The following is a 21,555-nucleotide window of genomic DNA, read 5'->3' as shown; positions in this document are numbered from 1 at the left end:
TTGTTACATACAGAATACAATATGGACATTGTGTACTAGATGTACTTTTTCAGGCAAATATGTTCTGTAAAATATATACATTAAGAAAAAAAAGCTAAATAATGATAAATATAATCAAAATGAGAGGTTATTTTATCTTATCCTTTGCATACTTCTGGAGCAGAAGTCTGACCACCTCACAGAGAAACTTTTAGTATGAAGATTCACATCAGTTTCATCAATGACTACGATCAATCTTAAAAAATAAAAGTAATCCTAGGCCTAAATGCATAAAATACCACAATTTCTTGATTGTACTGGCCAGATTATTACTATTGTCTGCTGTGAAAAACGGATATGGCATTTGTTGCCAAATATCACACTTTCTGACTGTAAGCCTTACAGAGAAATACAAGCAGGGTTTAAGTAATAAGACATGTGACAAGAACCAACAAAGTACCAAGAACCCTAATTACTGCAGGAATCTGAATGCTACTGCATTATTTAAAGATGACAGTTAACAAAAATTTGATTTCTGGGCAGAATAGGAACATGTGAAGAAATAAAAATGTAGAAGACTGAAACAGACCAAAGTGCAGAAATTAGTAAGTAGAGCAACACAAGCCAGTAAACGCAAGAAAATCAATACAAACTCAGAGTATCACATTTATTGGATCCCTGCCACATCATAATGATTCATCATCCTTTCCACCAAAGCTCAAACTTTTTCTAGTTGTCACAAGTCTGATGGGAAAAAGTTAATTGAACAACATGAATAAATCACCATATCATTTTTAGTATGATTCCGATTCTCATGCTTAAAGACTTACAAGTCCAAAGGCATCTATTGCTGATGGCATACACACCACTGAAGCGTATTCCAGAAGTCCTGCATTGATTTAAAAGGTAGCACTGAGAATTATTCTTCTTGAGAAAGTGATCTGGATATTGATAGTGACACTAATGAAACAAAACACCAGAACGCTGCCATCTAGTTCAATGAAACAGAAAATGGGGGAGAAAGCTAAACAAAAGTGATCCTTTTATATGTTTTCAGAGTATTTTGGATTCTGTATTACACTTTTTTGCATCCACATATTAATCCAAATTATGATACTTTAAGACGTTACTTTTTGTTTTCTGCCTATCACCAGCATATAGGTGCTGCTCACCAACTTTGTCACTGTACTCTTAATATAAGAATAAAACCAGAAATAGAAGAGAAAATTTCTGGATTGTCTAACACTTATTCAAGTATATTAATTACTTGTGCAAGCAATGGCAAAAAAGAGAAATACTATGAAGATTGAAAATCACTGCATTTATTTTTATAATATCTTGTGTTATACTGAAAATGTAACAAATGTCTTACTGTACTTAGTACTGCTTCTCCTTTTCTCTAAACACAGTACTCAAAAAATCTATGTGTGAATGAATGTGAGAAGAGATGCTGGTATAACTATGACAAAGATGATATTGGTGACATATATTTGGAAACACAGTATATAATGGGGGATAAATAAAACGGAGAGAACAGAGAACTTTAAAACAGAAACACTAAGACTTAAAGAGGAAGAATTTCAGGTAGTACAAGACATCTGGTGAGAATTAACCCTATCTTCACTTCAAGCAGTTAAAAATAGGTGCTTGAGATGGAAAAAAGTAATTTTCTGTTCCTTCATGGTCCTTTATGTATTTCGAAATTACTCAGTTCAATGCAAAGAGTGAGGCAGGATTCATCCAGGCCTTTGAATGCAATCAAAATCATTTGATGCTGAAATACTAAAACTTAAATTGTAGAATTTTGACTGACAGAAACTTCTGCTGATATCTTTCTGAAAAAGGTCACACTAGATTTGAAAACATACATCTATTTGAAAATACCATCTATTTAAATTCTATATGTATCTGAAATAAATGCTATATGAACACTAGTTAATGAAGACATTTGCAGATTTTTTTTTTTACTTTGCCTTATTGCAGTATTCTTTATGTCCTCATGGAAAATGAAAATGCTATTCCAAAGAACTCCAAGATTATTTCCTGCTGCAATGAAATGTAATACCAGAATTTGACAAATTCTTCTCTTAAGGATCTTTGTGGAAAAATATGCAAATAAATAGCCTATAAAATACCCATCAGCAGCTCCAGTTTGTTAATCTGCATTTCATTGCCCAGGCAGAACACATATTAAGAGGCAAAGAAAACAAAAATATATAAATAGTTCTATTTCAGCCAGATTACTATTAAGTCTAACCAGTATTAACGTCATGAATGGACCACCTGCCTACAATGTTAAATCATCCTATAGGATTTATGAACCAACATAAACTTTCTGACCTCCTATTCTTATTTTCAAAAGAATGATGACACAGAAATTTCATCAATAACTTTGTAACTGTCTAGTTTCCTGATATTTTGTTCAAAACACTATATAATCTCTTATAGAAAGTTTTTTTTAAAAGGTGGTTTAGAATTCTGTATTTTTGAACTGGAAAGAAGTCAATGCTCATTTCGGATGGACAGAACCACAAATTGTTGCTTTAAATACCATCCTCTTCTAAGTTCATTTTACTGTAAAAGGAATTAAATTGGCCTTTGGTAATGCTGATCAGATGGTTTCCATGACCTTTCAACATATCCTGTTTGGAATTAGGATGAAAAAAGAAAAATTCAAGATATAATGAGAACTGGCATATTACAACGTTTAATAACCAAGTAGAGACCAATGTAAAAAGTTTGATGATAATTAAAACCAAAGTTTTGTTCATTTGCCTGAGTTCAATGGATTTTTAAGTCAATGTTAAAAATTCTTTGCAAAACATATTTCCCATTAGACCAAGAGAATTCATATTAAACATAATCATATTTATATCTTTGAATAACATCACAGAATTAGACTTTGTAGTCAGAAATTTGTGCTTGTCATCCTCAGTTCTGGGAAATACCTGCTCCTTTCTTAATTACAAACATCAAAGAAACAAGTACTTGCATTTCCCAGGCCAATAAACAAACAATTATTATTTATTTAAATTGTTTAATTTACTGTTATGTAGCTGAAATAAGGCAAAATAGATGTTTAATAATCAATGCAGATGAAAACATAAAGAAATACACGACATGTATTTCTAAAATATAAATACTCATCTTTCTAGTTTAAAATAGATTATCAGTTGCTCTTCTCAAACAATAATTAATCAATGACTTGAAACTTTTGCGTTTAGAGAAAGTGAACTCATGTCAAAGGGAGTCAAGTGCAGCTGAAATTTATGTTTTGTTTTACTTCATGAGTATTCAGAAACATTAACAGTGTTCAATGAATTCTATTAATTAAAAAAATGCATATGGAGACTCCTTGGGGATGTTCCTAATGAATGCAGACCATCAGATGAGTTATTTCAAGATGACCCATAGGAACTTGAAACTTGAAAATCATAAAAACACTGGATCATGAAATGGCCTGCATTGGAAAGGACACTAAAGATCATTTACATCCAACAACCCTGCAGGGACACCTTTCAATGGACCAGTTGTGAGAAACTGAAATGTTATGGTTAATGGTTTAAACATTGTTATGAAGGATATTTTCATGTTATGGCAAAACTGTTTTAAGAAGCTGCGACCACCAAAGCCTGCCTGTCCCTGAATACTCCTCCTTTGGACTGTGAGTTAAGTCACCTAAGGGAATTTCAGATAAGATGAAGGCGACGCTGTTGCCCCATTTTTTTTCAGGTCCAGGAAGAAGTGAACAAGGTGGAGGGTAAAGACTGTATCCACAAAGTAAGTCAAACCAGCAGCTGTCCTGAAAATTAGCTCTGGCTGGGATTAAGGTGGGAAGGAGGAGGAGAGTTTTGGGTGTGTGGTGTAACCTCTGGTCAGAGGGAGTGAACAGCCATCCTCTCTTACACAAACTGGCTCAGTTGTGAAACCCCCTACCCTGGAAGGTCACATATACATGGGACATTCACCTGAGAGGCAGCTGAGAAGTCTCATAAACCATCAAAGATCCCCAAAGTGCCCCCACCCCCTGACTGATTCCTGAGGCCTTGCACCAGCCCTGCATGTGACATAAAGTGATACAACAGATCCAGAGTCTGCTGCAAGAGACAGTGTCAAACTTGTCCTCTACAGGGGAGATACACGGGTATTTCTACCTGACCCAATCATATAATAATCCATTGAATTAATTGAATGTTTTGCAGGACCCTCACCACCGAGGACATCACAAGAGGATCAAGAGGATGCCTTTGGGATCCATGGAGTGGTGATATTTTTCTCTTAATCTGTTTCTTTGTTTCTTTCTTTCTTCCCATCCCATTTTGCTGTTTCTTTCCTTTTTTCTCTCTCTCTCTACCTCACATTTACTGTTACATAAAATCCACGTTATTGACTTTGGCATATGGTTTCATTTGCACTTTAATTCAGGCAGAGGCATCTCTCTAACAATTTTAATATCTAGGTCTAAACAGCAGGTTGCTCAAAGTCCCATCCAACCTTGTCTTCCACACTTCCAGGGATGGAGTATCCACAGATTTTCGGGGCAACCTGTTCCATTGATTCACCATCTTCACAATAAAGAATTCCTTCTTAATATCTAATCTAAACCTACCCTCTTTCAGTTTGAAGCCATTGCCCACTGACATTTTCCTGACACTACATACTCTTGTAAATAGTCTCACTCTGTATTTCCTGTAGGCTCCCTTCAGGAACTGGAAGGCCACAATTAGGTCACCCCAAAGCCTTCTCTTCTCCAGGATGAATCCCAGTCCCAATTCTCCCAGCCCTTCCTCATAGCAGAGGTGCTCCACCCCCCTAATCACTTTGGTGCCCTCCTTGGGATTCACTCCAACAAGACCATGTCCTTCCTATGCTGGGGACCCCAGAGCTGGACACAGAGCTTCAGCTGGGGTCTCACAAGACCAGAGTAGAATCACCTCCCTACCCTTCTTCCTCTTTGAAGGAGACCAGGGTATAATTGGCTTTCTGGGCTACAGGTGCATTCTACTGGATCATGTCTAGTTTCTCACCCACCAGAACCCCAAGTCCTTCTTGACAGGACTATTCTTTATTTGTTCAGCTCCCATTTGTACTGATACCAGAACATCCTAACCTAAAAATCTACGAAGATTTCTAGCGTTATACAGTAGGATATGAGGGAAGTGTATTATGACTATGAATGTCAATATTGAACTCAATAGAGAAATAGTAGCCCCAGAAATCATACAAACCTAAGTACAAAACATTAGAAAACAAGGAGAATTAGAACATGGTAATTGTCAAACAGATCATGCTCTTCCCACTTCCCTGACAAATGTTGTGGTTTCGGAATGGTACTCCCAAGCTGAGATCTCCACCAAGACACCAAACCACACTGGTGGTCCCCTTGTTCACCTTTCCCACCTCTCCCCCTCAGTCACCCCCCTCCTTTTCCCAAGAGGACAACTGGAGGCTCTTGTAGATCATGGGCTAAGATAAAAAAACTTTACAAACAGCAATGAAATAAGAAAATGAACAATAACAGCAACAAATCATAACGAAATTGTACAAAAGAGATGATTTACATGCAGATGCTCACCGAGCCTGACCCAAAGCAATGTGACTGTAACTGATGGCACCTTACCCCAGAAGCTCATCCTCCACACTCTCTACTGACCAGAAGCCATCCCCATCTTCTCAGAAGCCAGAGCTCCTTCCCCCTCCCACCCCCTTGCAATGAGGTAAGTTAGTATCCAGTAACATCTTGGTCCTACCCGGTCCCCTCAGCCACACATCCTCTCAGCTACTGCAAAAAATTAACCCTGTCCTTGGCTGAAACCAGCACACAAAATAATGCTGAAATAGGGCTGTGAAATAGCCCAACAGGTATTGTAAAATTAGGCAACCCCTACTCTGGGAAATGATTGGCATCTGACTCCATGGCTTTGGAACACTGAACGCTCTCTTTATTAAAACAGTATTATATTATGTTATACTATACTATAAGTATACTACATCATACTTGCTTCTAACTAACTACTACTGAAAAACTGGTGACAGTCCCAACGCCTGCACGTGGATCCAATTGGTCAGTGAATCAAAACACCATCCAGAATCCAGAATCCAATCAAGCGATCACCTTGGGTAAACAATCTTCCAACACATTCCATATGTTCAAAAACACAGGAGCAGCAAATGAAATAAGAATTGTTTTGATCACTCTTTTCTCTGCTCCTATCCATCCACAGGGCATGGGAATACCACAAACAGGGAATTAATCGGATCCCTCTGTATGAAGTTTCTGATACGAAAATTCATAGTATTGGTCATTTCTGGATTATTTGATGATGGAATCAGCTAAACATCGCTAAAGATATTTTTTAAGTGAAAGGGGAACAGTAGGTATAAAATGTAAGTGTATATTGAAGGTATGCAAAAAACTTCTGAGAAGCTAGGACATTAGCTACATTAACATAATCTCTTTGTGAAGACACAAATAATTTCAGCTCAAATAAAAAAGGCTGCTTGCCAGTATCAGGTGTGTTTTGAAACAAAAAAGGGAGGGCAGATACTTTATTTTTACCCATCTTCACAGATCTCTTTGAATATCCATTTTTTATCACTAGTGTCGTAGTTTTTCCAACAGTTAAATGAAAATGGATTTTTAGCACCCAATAAAGCTTTCTCTCATAAATAAATAACTATATAAATAAAGAAGTAAAATTTGATATTTCACATAGCATTCTTTCCAATTCTTGGCATCCTTAATTTTTGTCCCACTTAGTTCGAACAGAAAAAAGTAAGTATGAACCATAGTAATTGTTGGGATATCCTGAATATCTTATTAAAGATATGTGATATAAACAAGAAAAGAAATCACAAGACAGTATAGATATTTCTAGGTTGTTTGCCTGATATATACTGGAAGTAAAATTCCAAGACTATCACCACACTGCCCTGACAAGAACAATATGAAATTTGCCCAGGTTTCTTTGACTCTTTCCTATATCAAAATGAGTCAGAAATGTGTCAAGCAATAGATGTAACATCAGGAAACAAAAAGAGGAGGCACAAGATAACTGTAGCACACAAATTTGTCATGATTTTTAAAAGCTTGCCCTGTTCCACTGCTGCAAGTTACAGCTATCAATGTTTTCCTGTTGTCACTCCCATTTAAAGGATAAATCTTATGAAGTTTCCAAAGATGAAAACACTTCTGGCCTAATTTTCTAATGTGCCTACACCCAGAGCTGCCTGTGAAATCAGTGCAGGTTTTGAGCGCTTAGATTTTTGAAAATCAGGCCACTTATTTTAAATTAAAAGACAGATAAAGGAAAGTGGAGAAAGAAGACATGTATAACTCTGTCTAGGCAGCTGGAGTTTTTGACCTCTGCTTCTTACACTCCCCATAATTGTCATGCTGTTACCCTGTGCTCTCCTCTTCTGTTTCTTGTGTCCACCCAGTTTTACAGTTTTAGTTCATAACTTTTTGAGGAAAGCTAAATATTTCAATGACAAGGGAGTACAGGGTGCACCACAAACAGGCTTTGAAGTCTTGCTAAATACTTTCATTATTTCCATAACATTAATTAGCAACAGTAATAATCAGACAAAGACTTCATCACATCAAAATCTGAAGCAATTTCCACAGGTATTGAGCAAAAATTAAAAGGTAATCTCCACAGATTTAACAGACAAAAAGTTTATCTGTGACTATTCACAGCACAGACTGTCATCCAGCGATGTTTGTGTCCCAGCAGTTGAACTGTATGACCTGGTAAAAGTTGCCGTTGCTGGAACAAACATTTTATAAGCAGTAGACTTCACAGGTATGATTCTAGACTGTCTCTGTGTTAACATTCATATTTTTTATTTATTACACAGATACTATTTATATATGTGTACATACATACTTGTTTTGTGAAAAAAAAAAAAGTTGGATATAGTTTTCAAATTGCCTCTCTCATTGATTGCCTCTTGACACAATTGCATTTTATTATTCCTTAGATAGGTATGACAAACATGGAAGTATTTTATGTAACTTATCTTCCATTTCAAATGTACAGGCAAAATATCCTGTAAACAGAAAATTGTGTTGTGAAATCCTTCCCTCAGGTTTTGGAGCCTACTTTCTAAATTTTGTGTATTTGGCTCACACATTTCTCATTCTGTATCTGGAAGTCACTCACTATATATAGGGCCTTAGATCTTACTGCATTTTTTTTCTGTTTGTGAAGTTAATAAAAGCTGTTGGGTTGACAGGTATATCTGACACTACATTATAATTTACAATGAAGTAGTGTAGTTGTATACACTCACAGAGTCTTTCCAGGTAAAACAGACTGAAAGGCCTGAAGTCATGTAATTACAGTCAACAGATAATTTGAAAGTCATGAAAAATTTAGAAGAGAGAGAAATAAAAATGAAGTGAAAAAAAAGGGTTGAAAGCAGTCTAAGAAAAGCCTGAGGCATCTCAAGACAGTCATTACTGATGCAAGACAAGGGATATACTAAAGATAGGTAATGTCAAGAGGGAACTATAATGAGCCAGAGTTAAAGCATGGCTGCCTGCCTACTGACAGACAAATAAACTACTGTAGACCTGCTTAAGCCTTTTATTTTGCTGATGGTTATCTTTGCAGGAACAAAAGATTCCTCCTATATACACAGTTGATAAAGTAGGCTGTTCTTTGGAAAAATTTTAGGAACAAACATCATTAGTTCTAAATGGTTCTTTTAGGAAATGAGAAGAAAAAGATAATTTGAAGGGAAAATTCCCAATGCATAATGATTTTTAATAAGCACAGATACTTCTTTCATCTGGAATTATCAGCACAGGGAGTTAAAGCATATCAGTCAGCCTAAACATTCATTTTTAAACAAAGAGCTCATGGATGAACAAGTAAGAGGAATTAATTGTGTTAATTGTTCATTAGAATATTCCTAGTGTGTCTCTTGATCCCAAACCCAGCTTAGAAAAAGTTATTGGCACCAGGAATGATCTAGAGATGGATCAGTAGTGGCACGCATACAGTTCTGCTTTACTTGTATAAAACTATTTAAGTTTTTTTACACGGTTGAATTTTCTAGAGAGACCTGATACAGCCAGAAATAAAGTCATGGCTGTAGGCAGTAGATGCAGTGTTTCTTCTCAGTAAGAACCTGAACAGTCAAGCCAAGGACACAGCTCTTTCCTTATAACTGAGTCACCATCAGATTCTATTCTATTATTCACAACTGGAGATTTTTAGAGAAGAGTAGGATACCTTAAAATGGAAGGACACAGATGGCAATGCTAGCTATGCATTGTTTTGGGGGTTTTTTCTTTTGGTCATGCAAGAAATGTGAGTCTTTTTAAGTTCATCCAATTATGTAAGAAGAAGGTGAGGGAGAAATAGTAGTTCATTTTCAATCACAGCATTTTATTATACAATTTGTTATCTCAACATAAAGTTCAGAAATATTGAAATAAATTCTTTCAAATGGCCATAACAACAACACAGGCCCTGGATGAGGCATTGATCTTGTTTTTACATGGTGACTTCATTGTGCATAGATTGCTCAACATTGCTGAGAACACTTCTTGTGTTGCTACCCATTCTTATTTTTAAAATAAAAACCCCATAATCCTTCCACTTTAATAAACCAAAGCTCTTTCACTCCATTCTGTGCAATAACTGAAGCAGAAATTTCTCCTGTGATTTCAAAAGAACTTACATTTTTCTGAGAATTCAGAGATTCAGTCCAATATTTGACTTCTTGCTCAAGTATTATTTTCAGTTTTATTATCCCACTCATTATTACACCTTGGAAAAATATAGTGGTTATTTTTTAGCTCTTTCACTGTGACTCTCTGAGAACGTCTTCAATACACAAAGCTGCTAATTCAGCTATTGAGCAGTGATTGGTGAAATCTATTCCTATAAATGCTGTGTATCTGAATTTCATTTAAAAGATTTTTAAATACAACAGCAACAGGTTCTGAAGGAGAAATGATAACATAACAACATTAATAACATAGATTTAAAAAAATTAACATTGTATGCATATAATTTTGGTATTCATCTGCATAAAAAGAGTTTGCATATACATAGGATTAATAATGTTTCTATTTTTAATATGTAAAATCAATTAGTGTGATTAGTTTTCACATTTTCATAGATGAGAAAAATTACTTTAGAATCTAGAACTAGAAAAGTAAGTATAAAAATATTCTTATTAGTCAGGGATTTAAGATTCTACATTTCTTTTTTGCATATTCTAATTCCCAACTGATTTGTTTTGAACTCAAATTTCTCCCTAGTAGGTTCCTCTCAAAATAGATAGATAGATAGATAGATACAAACATATATAAATACGCAGGTAAATATTAGATTTTCTTAGCTACGTAAACATGAAACCTGTATAGATTAGTCATTTATGTCTGTTTCCAAGGTAAAATGACAGAAACACTAAAATGCCACTAAATTGAGAGTTTATTTTTTAGACCTATTGCCCATGATCTAAAGATGTAGATGGAAGGAAAAACAAGCAGGCAGCCAGCCACATTTTTAGGGTTATTAATCCATGCATTTCCGGGAAGGGACCCTCCTGTGTCATGTAAGCTTCTTGGTTTGCAGGTCAGACCCATGCAAAAGCAATAGTCCAGATATATTAAAACTTATATATGTATTACAATTACTGGGAAAACTATTCATTGTTGTTTTAATTCTTGTTTGCTCTGACAAGGCCAGTAAAGATGGCATTGACTGTGTTAAATCTACAAAAGGGTAAACTGCTATTTTTCCAACAGCAGAATGTAATTCAGAATGATGTAGCTTCTCCATATAAAGAATGGACTTACTTTTTTTTTTTTTTTAATTTGTAGTGAATTATACCACGTAAACAATTCCAGGCTGCTCTAGCCATACTACTGCTAAGAATGCTTCACTAAAGTCAAGAAAATGAACTGTCTTACTGATACTGTTTGTTGAAACATTAATTCAAATTTCAGATAGAAAAATAAGATCTTTAGAAAGTAGTCCTGTTGTCTGTCATAGTTTACATAGCATTGTACTCCAGTGCAAACTGAAGCATGCAGATAAACAACAATAAATTAAATAAATAAATAAAGACTAAAAAACAATCAAGCTAGAAATAACACTTGAAATTTCTCAGTTTTTATGCCTTAATTAGCATTGTTTAAACTGAAATTTCTTTTGAATATAGTTTTTCCTTTTTTTTTTTTTATGCTTTAAATTTTTTTTTATTTGCACATGTCTATTCTTAGCCTCAAAAGAATCCAAGCAGATATAAGTGTGACAAAAAGACTGAAAATGTTAAGCTTTGCTGTGCTCAGCTTGGATTATGGAAACAGTGGGCACTAAGTGCTTGGCAGGGAGATGCGGTGCCATTCCCTGTATGTATGCTGATAATCAAAGCTTTGTATGAAGTGAATGCCACTTCAGTTTTATGAGCTTTTTATGTGACGTGGCATATCAAATCTGCCAAGCAGAGGACCATCTGGAAACAGGTCATCAGGATGGATTCTGACACCCTCTGACAGGCAAGAGTGAAGGCGAAGAACAGAATGGGTGGTGGGGGAAACCACTCCACCCCCAAGATCCCTGGCCATAGACAAATAGAGATTAAGTAAAATGAATTCAGTATCATTCTGGAATATTACTTAATAAGAGAACAGATTAACCCAACTGAATTTAAAAGCGTGTTTTGAAATTTACGTGTTTATGGTAAAGCTGTTCTTTTCCTTCCTTTTTTTCTTTCAGTTATAAAAGCACAAATCTTCCTAGGCATAACAGAAGTGTTATTCTTTTTTCATCTTTTTTTTCTCCATCTAGGGAATAAAAATGCTGTTTAAGAGCTTCACAGCCTGATGTTCAACACACACTGTAGAAACCCTCACAGGCAGATTTTTGATAAAGGTTCTGAAGCCATTAGGCTACTGTAGTTCAGCTGAGAAGATATTACACAATCATATATCACTGCAGAAGCAAACCAGTGCTCTAAATGTCATTCAGTTATTAAAATACCACAGGCCCTGAGAGTTTGACCAAAATGAAGACCTATGAAGAGTGGTTATTTTCCCTTGTTTCCTGGATTCTTAAGGCAAATTTATCACTCATATAGATATTCTCATCAGGAGCAGATTATAAAGGAAAAGTCTTGCTGCAAGAACTCAAGGGTTAAAATACTCCTTCAGTTTTAAGTCTTTGGGAACTGAAAACATGCTTTGCACTTTTTATGACAGACAAATGTACATAGAACCTCACTGAAGACAGTCACAGTCTCAAAACATGAACAAAACAGACCACATAGTGGTTTAATGTTACACCCCAATTCTTCAAATAAATCAATTTAAGAAAACATTTCCACCACCTCTTTGTTGAACTGAAATCACTCAGGTGGACATGATTATAGTTCCACTCTCAAGACTCAGTCTCAGGGACTATTATAAATCTCATTCTCTCTCTCTTTCTGTCTCTCATTTGTTTTCTTTCTGCTTATTTTTGAACACTGCTTGGAAAACAAGCACTTCTGAGCTCTAGAGATGCTTGAGTGAGTTTCAAGGTGGAAATGTTGGAGAATGGCAAGAGAAGAAGTAAGCATTGCTGCTGATTGGCCTAGCAATAAATGGAAAAGAAGTACTTTTAATTTTCTGAAACTAGTTATTGTGGAAAGGAAAAGCTCTAGACCCAGTTCTTTTTTTATTTTCCTATAAAAAAGCTGATATTTTAAAATTAAAATGATACCTCTAGGAAATCCAAGACCTTCTTTTTTTCTAATGCAATTCAGGTTTCTTCTTGAAGCTGTTGGTGTTAGTGTGATTTATGTGGATATACTAGTGCTGAAAAGTAGTGACAGTGTTGTGTTATATGCTGGTAACTCCAGGAATGTTTTCTTTCATCCAATAGCACACTGAATGAATTTTATTGGTTTTCCTTACAGACTTTGTTGGATATTATAACTAATAATTTAAAGTTTTAAAACAGTGACTAAAGTCATTAATCTTTAATGATGACTAAGGACAGGAAGAAGTAAAAATTTTTACTTCAGTCCTTCTATGCAGGCAGACTGTAAAGGCCAAGTGTCAGAATAATTATATAAAATATTGAGGTGAAAAATCCAGGGGAAATAACTTATTCAGGCATTTTCTTCAGGTATCCCTGGAGAAATACTATTTTGAAGTACAAAAGAGCCAGTGCTGAAAAGTTCCTTGGTAAGGATAAGAGGACAGAAACAAGAAGACAAAAACTCCACTACACAGACAGAAGAGGATTCCAAAATAATTAACAGATCTATTCCTTTCTCTATTCCTTTAACTCAATCCAGTCCAACAGAACTGTTAGAATAGTTAATTAGGATATGAGAGACTGAGATTTCATCTCTGGTGTAATTAATAACTAATGGTTAATCCAGGGTGATCCAAATGATCTCTAAAGGGCCATTTGCTAATTTGTTTATGAGTTTCTCTTTCTAAAATGTATTCTTCATAAATATTGAATTGTTGTATTCTCATTAAAGTGCAAGACATAATAAATAATTTTTTTCCAAATAGGGAACAAAGGGACAGGAGGTGAAATCTCTAGTGGGGTTCTTTTATTTTACACATCTCATCCTCCTCTATAGAACCGAAGATTAATGGATGACATGCTGCTATTTTCTACTTCGAAATACAGCAATATAGGATTTAATCTTTTTGTTGCCATGACACCGACCAAAAAATGGGTCAGATGTGATGTTAAGAAAAGATTTTAACTGAATTTTTTAATAAATCCATAAGGCCTCTTTGATGATGTCTGTACATTTTTATCTATAATATGTACATATAGATCTACATATCCTGATCTGCTTATTCTGTAAATATATTTTTGATAAAGATGATGAAACTAATTTTCTTTTGTAGATGGTGAACCAAAAAACCAAATAAATAGCTCCTCAGGTTAGAGACGGAGAGATGTTAGTGCAGAATATCAGCTACTAGATAATACCATGGTCTAGGTGATCAGCAACCCATAAGTGTTCAGCATGAAAGATCTTTGTTTCATACTGACTGCAATTTTGGCATTTATTTAAAGAAAAGGGCTACTGGAGCATTAGTGTTATGTTCCTTAAAGAGCAAATAACTCTTGCAAGAGGCAAGAGGCAAGAGACAAGATGAAAGGGCAGAGTGGCTTGAACAGAAGAAGATAGAGTTACACATTGAAAATTGATCTCTGGAACCTTTAAATTATGGATTGCAGTGAAGGAGCAGTCAGTGAATAGATTTAAAAAGTATACTGGATTATTTAGACTGATTTATGTAAGAAAATTCCTCCTGGTGAATAAAGGTAATATACAATGAGTTTGAAGAGAGACACACTGGAGAAGATCCATCTGCAGTAGATATGGCGCCGGAAAAGAGCATAAAGAAATCAAAGGAGGGCAGAGAAAAAAGACAAGACCTTTTAGACAAACCATGTGTGCAAAGGGAGAGGGGAAAGAGAGGAAAAACTGGATTTGGACCAATAAGCTGAAACATTTTTCTTAACAGCAAAAAGAAGGTGTTCCAAACAAATGCTAATGAGGAAGATAAGTGCCTGAATGTCTGATTTGTGAAGTGCTGAATGGTTCTGTGCAGGTTCTCCTCTATTTACATAGAAAATAAGCTTATTAATAAATTCCAGTGGCTTTGTTTAGAATTCTGTCATGTAATCCCTTGCTATATAATACACCAGGCAGAAAAATAAAGTGCTGAAATTTTAGCCAAAGTAATATTCTGTTAAGGAATAAAAGCAGAGATTGCTAGGCACTTCTAGATGCCTTTTCCTACACTGTTTATTTGATAGTATAAAAGCATGGAGCGCCTGGACTCCATCTTAACTAAAATCAGTTCACTGCTAAGTTTTTGCTGTTTCGGCTTTTTAATCTCTGTGCTAATGTATTAAAAAAAAAGAAGTTTTAAATGAACTGATTAGCTTGCTCCTTTTCTGTGGAACTTCTTCCTAAAGAGATTGCTGGAATATTTTACTACTTACTAGCAACAAACTTTTAAACTTGCATAGGGAGCAATTGAAATTAGTGTTAGAAAATGCTAAATGGGAACCAGGTAACAGCAAAAGAAAAGTAATTTTCCACTCTCTATAGCATTCAATCTGAAGCAGCAAAAGAAAAATTACTGGTGCAAACTTGGTGAAAGAAAACTTCACTTCTGATAAATACTCAACAATGTAATTCCAAACTGCCACTTAACACCTCCTATTAACTGAAAATATTGTTTTGACAAAAACAAAAGGACAAGTAATATTAAAGGGCAACTAATATCCTTAATTTACGTCTATTGATATGGCATTATGCCTTTGCATTTTTATTTATGTCAAAGGTAAATGTATTTTGACAACAGATATAATTTGTCTTAAATGAAGCGAGAAGCTACGGCAGGCAGACTGGGATGATCTCTTATGTACAGTCCTGCTGTATTTTGAATCATTTAATTATGAGTTTTTAGTAAATAGTCCTTTAACAAGGTCTAAATTTTGACTCATAAAACCCATAATTTGATTCTGCATTTATTAGATTGCACGAAAATGTTGTCTTAAACACTGAGGTAAATCATGTGTTCACTGCTCAAATTTAATGCTCAAGATTGAAAGATATAAAATATGGATCAAGTTCTCTTTCCCACATGAAGCGTGTAGGTGTGCGGGAAACATGGGGAAGGTGAAGAGATTTCACAAAAGTTGGTAACATAAGTTGCTGCAGCCTGAAGCTGAAGTAACTAATCTCTTGGTGACTTATGTGGGGTTTGTTATTCTGTCTTGCCTAGCAAGTCATAAAAAAATCATACCTTAACTATTCTAGCCAGCTGCCACATTTATGAGTAAGGTCTTATTCTACAAAACTACAGATGGGCAGGTATAGAGATATCTATTTCTGTACAGCAGACAGTAAATATTTATTCACAGCTGGTAGGTCAATTCCAATTACCTGCAAAAAAATAAATCCACTTCAGCCCTTTCTTTGGCCAAGGAGAAAAATAAAAAGAAAGAAAACATACCAAAACAAAGAAAGAGTAAATGATCTTCAGGAAAAATTAAAAAGCAGATAGACAAAAGTCTTAGTGCATTATGTCAGACCTTATCCTGAAAGGTGTTTGGAGAGTTAATTGACTGCTATTTGGCCTAAAATTTACATTTCAATTACATGAATTTAAGTAGTGCACATAATCCATAAAGGCAAAACAAAGAAAAAGAAATAGAAAACTGAGTTAGTATTGCGTTTTCTAAGACTATGAATTTTGTATTAAGGGATTATTAGTTGTTTGCAAAGTCTTGCAAAATATAATGCCATACAAGCAATAGTTACTAAAAATTATCATGTTAAATAATCCTGTATTTTTTAGCACTTGAGGCCACTTAAACAGCAGTTAAGAGCACGAAACTGTCAAAAGGTATTTTTGCACATGTTGTATAGGATATCAATATGCAAATGGAAAATGAGGAGGACTGGAAATGATAGCCTGAGCAGAATGTTCCTTGTAATGTTTCCTGACTTTTGTTTCTCTACACTACAGAGTGTAAAGCACATTCCTGTCACCGTCAAATTTTCTGAAAATCCTCTTTGCCCAGGATTCTTTCTCTGGGAAGCTGAGAAGCCTCAGAGGGAAATGAAAACAATAATTATCTGATTGCTTCTCCTGTGTTTGCTGCTTTAGAATGTGGTCTGGAGATTGTTTACCAATTGGTCACTATTTGATTGGTTTCATGTGAAATTGCTTTAACTTAATGACCAATCACGGCCAGCTGTGTCGAGGCTCTGGCAAGTCACGAGTTTTTCATTATCATTCTTGTTAATCCTTCTGTCTGTGTCCTTTGTCTATTCTTTAGTATAGTTTTAGTATAGCATTCTTCAATATAATATAATATCATAATACAATAAATCAGCCTTCTGAGAACATGCAGTCATATTCCTTCATTCCTCCTCTGTCTGGGCCACCTGCAAATATGACACATTCCTGCTACCATTTCATTCCCCTGGAGTCTGTGGTGAAGACCATGGTGAGGCAGATGTCCCTTTGCAGCCTATGAGGGTCCTCGGTGGAGCAGAGATCCACCTGCAGCCCATGAAGAAACCTAAATATTAGGATATCTAGTTAAAACATTGTGAATGTTTTTTGTGTGCTGAAGATGTTTTTCATATATTACAAGTTAGGCAAATATTAGGTAAATAAAAAAAAAATCAAAAATCTTATAGAATCCATAATATGGATGTGAGATGCATTCTTCCTCAGAAAGAGTGTTTATACTGCAAAATTGGACTCTTGTTTGCTGTAGTTGGCTTTCCTATTAAGGCCATTTCAGAAACTGCTTCTGCTCACAAAGCAGGAAGACCTATGCCATAAGGATGTCTGTCCCTACTTTTGAATAAAATGGATTGTGACTTGCATTTTCTGCTGAACTCGGTGTTGTCAATATATGTCAGCTTTGCTCTGAGCATGCCTAGTGAATGGTGCCCATGAGGGAGCACAGTGCTAACAATGCCTAAACCATGAGCCTCTAACAGCTCTGTGAAGAAGACAACAGTTGCATCAATTGGTGCAGCATGTCTTTTGCTGATGCAGAGCCTTGACACCTAACAAGATTGCTTCTTAGGAGCAGCCGACCCGCTTAGCGCCATGGGAGATTGTAGGTAACTCTGTTCTGCCCTGGGAATTTAGCTGCTGAGTTTGCATCTTAATCTGTGCATTTGTCTCTTCCACAGAGAGTCCTAACAAAGAACTAGTGGCATCTCTATGCAAAATTCCATACTGGGTAAAGGATGAACTTTTACTTCTGAAACTCCCCAAAGAGTTTCAGAAAGCATTAGATATCTCAAGCCTGTGATAATTTACTATCCACAATAAACAGACACCACTTTATCCCTGAGCTCCTCCTAAAGTTACACATTTAAATTCCATTTCCAGAGCCTTTATTCAAAATTAAGTATTTAAACATTTATTCTGAACTCTCCTAAATAAGTAGAAGGAGACTAAATTCAGTGTGTCAATTATTAATATCAAATTCTTCGTTCAGTTCCTTCAGTTCCTGACTGAAAAAGTGTCCACAGCAATTTTGTTATTGCCTGAGTTCCTGTCCAAGATTTTTTATTGTCTAAATTGCAGGGCTTGATGGACCTAACGTGGCTTTGTACAGCTTCTGAGTAGGGAAGGAAGTGAGAATTTTGCATGGTATACAAGTTATGCAGCTGGGTGATTTTTCAGTTTGCCTGATCTAATTACCTTTATTACCATATCCTCTGAAAAAAAAAAAAAAAGAGTTCAGTCTTTGTGTGGATGTGAGAATGCAGGCATTTGATGGCTGCACAGAATACCTTCATTTCAGGGCTTGAAATATGGAATCATGAATTTATTGAGAGTCACGCAAACACCACAACTATCTGATTGTGGGTTTTGGAGTGATTAGTGTGGATTTGCTGCAACCTGCTTCTGATGAGAAAGATGAGGGTGCATATTTACTTCTCTCACTCTCTGTCTCTGTCTCAGTCTCTGTAGAATAGGACTTTTTCCCCCTTTTTCCCTAGTGCATCATATCTCTGCTTGGTGTATCTAATTGATTTTTCTATTTCAGAGGATTGGAGCTTTGCCAGTCTTGTAGGGTCTGCCTGAAGCTTTTTACAGACTTATGCTTCCTGCTCCCTTTGCTTTCCTTGTGAGTCTTTTCCTATTGTCAGATTTTCTGTATTTAAGTAGTTTTTTATTTAATTTTTGTCTTGTTTAAGCAGGAGATGAAAGGAACTGCTTCCTTCAGGTTGCTGCTTTGGTAGGCTTTCCAGAATAGGAGGATGAATCTCCAGTCCTTCTTAGAGCAAGAGATAAAGACAAGATCAAGGGCCTCCTCTGCTTATGTTACAGGGAAGTCACAGGTAATTAAAGAGAAGTTGAAGATGTATTAATGTGTGACAGAAAGAAATCAAAAAACATTTAAGCAGTTTATAATAATGTTACTGTAATGAGATTATAGGTTTTTACGCAGAATGTGGCTTCTGCCCTCCATAAGAACAAGGCAATCTTGAAGACTTGGTAAGATGCCTTAGCAGGGGGAAGGCTGCTGAGGTTACAACGGGCACTAAGAAAGGGGTTCTTGGTATTTTCCTTCTATAAATCCCTGCTGGTGTTTTCAGAAGGGCTGTGTTCTAACATGTATAATGTATCTCTTCCTAGTACCACTGCATGTTTTGACTACTATACAGAAGGAAAGGAAAGGTGAAAAGATGAAAAGAAAAAAAAATATAAACTATTTTTTCTTTTCCTCCCAGGTACTCCAAACAAAAATAAGGGCTTAAGTGCATCCATGTTCATCCAGCAGTTTCAACAGCTTCATAATCTTAGCTGAATTTTTACTCAGATGTTAAAGAAAGTTAAAATCAACTTAATCTGAGGTCACAGGAGGTGTGAAGAAAATTTTTCTTCAACTAAATTGCATTTTAACTTTATTTGACCAAGTCCATAGTTTGGTACTGATAAGTGAAAACTAAAATAAAAGTGTTATTATAAACCTTATATACATGCTTAATAATGGAAGCCTAGAGAATTTATATTGTACTAGTTAAGATTTTTTTTCTTTAATGTAGATAAGGTAAAAAATAAATATGAAGCTAAAGTATGTGTGGAAAAAACCTTTGCAGCATGGAATGTGATTTAATAGGTTACTGGAAATAAAATGAAGGTATTAAATGATCAGAAATTAATATTATAAGAAGATGCAAAAATGAGGGACTTTTGTATTATTTACAAAACAGGTTGTAGTTCCATGAGCTGTTAAGTTCCTTTTAGAATGCATTCAGTGTGGTATCAGGCTATGTGATCAAAGCCCTGATGCAAAAGCAAAATGAGTAAAAGCATTCTCTCAGTCAAAACTGATCTAAACTTTCCAAAGGACTGACTTGTTCAACATGTTTTTTACTATGCACTTATCATTTATAACTAGAATCTGGCATGCCACAGGCCTTCTGCATCAAAACTTCCTCTCGTTCATCAAAAATCTAGTCCTCTAATGTCAACAAGAAGTTGCTGCCTTCATTTGGGAGAATATATCCCTTCTGTAAATTAATTCACTTAGATTCAATTCCTTATTTTTGTTGCAGAAAGATTTTTCTTCCCTAAGCTGTCTTGATGCCTGCTGCTTCAGAGCTCAAGAAATATGTGTCTCTATAACCAAAAGAGAAAATACTATTTTTGATTTCCCAGTATGAACAGCCAGAATCAGCCAGAAGAGAAATTGTCCACTTAATGATTTGTCCACCCTTATAATTCCAGCTAGATTCAAGTGTTAGATCTCCTCAGGTACCAGAAGAAAACCTCATTAAAGAGAAAAACTTCTGAAAGTTTGAAGAATGAGATAATATATTATGTCACATTTATACTCTGTTACTAGAATACAGATATGCTGAATTTGGACTGCTACTGTGAACATATTGGGAGCAGCCTTCAGGAGAAGGACTTGGGGATGCTGGAGGATGTGAGGCTGGACATGACTCAGCAATGTGTGCTCATAAAAAAAATAAATAGCAAATGGCACTAGTATTGACTTTAACCAGAACTTCTTCAAGTACTGCTTCTTTGCAAAAAAGGGGAGCAAATGGCAAAAAAGCTGGGAGCAAAAACTTGTTCTCAAATAACAGCCTCAACCAGAGCCTGTTGCCACACATTTGTGGTCCGGAGAACCACCAGGGCCACATTGTACTTAAGGCTCTGGCAGAATATTCCATTCAAGATCCATGACTATTTCTGTGTATTTTGTTGATATTTAAGAGGGGAAAAATGTTGCACAAGTCTTGATTTTTGACTGGTTTCTGGACTGTTTGCAGGTCTTTTCAAACCTAGCACCCTGTCCCCCTTCCTCCTCCAATCTGGTCACTCCCAGTTCCCATGCTGGCAGCGAGAGTGACCCTAATCAAAACACACCCATTTTAGATATCAGGAACCCCTCTCCATCAATAACCTTGGAGAGAGTGTATGTTTCCATATCTACATGCAGTATCAAGCAGTACATCGAACAGCCAAATACAGCACCCAAGGACCCTTCTCCTGAGCCTCTGAGTCAACAAAAAAACCAAGCTCAGGTGGTGTGGAAGAAAAGAAAGAAAAAGAGTGAAACCACAGATATTCATCACAGAAAATGTCCCTCCACTACTTCATGAGTTTATAAGACTCTTTGTTCTATATGTATAAGACTCTAATTCTAATGTCTGAATTTCATGTAAATATATATATACCAATGTTCAATTGCTCAAACACACGCAAGTCAGCAACAACAAAAAAAGCCATAGCTTATTTTATAGCTATTTCTTATGCGTGTTTAAGATTGCTTTCAGTTTTCAAAATTCTGTTATATTCTTACAGCACAACTGTCTCCTTTTTTTAAGAGTAGTTATAAAATCCAAGTAATTTCGTCTTAAGAATAATGAGTCTTTAAAGCCATTGAGAAGCAGAGATGCAAAAGCCTCTAACAGCCTTACTAAAGGATGTGCAGCACTCATGTAACTAAATACAATTTTGTCTCTCTATGTACTTTAGATGTAACAAATCCATGAAATTGAAATTTGTGAATACTCAGTCTAAATCTT

This window comes from Motacilla alba, chromosome 3 (assembly GCF_015832195.1).
Source record: "Motacilla alba alba isolate MOTALB_02 chromosome 3, Motacilla_alba_V1.0_pri, whole genome shotgun sequence".
NCBI lineage: Eukaryota > Metazoa > Chordata > Aves > Passeriformes > Motacillidae > Motacilla > Motacilla alba.
Note: the sequence above shows the minus strand (reverse complement) of the source record.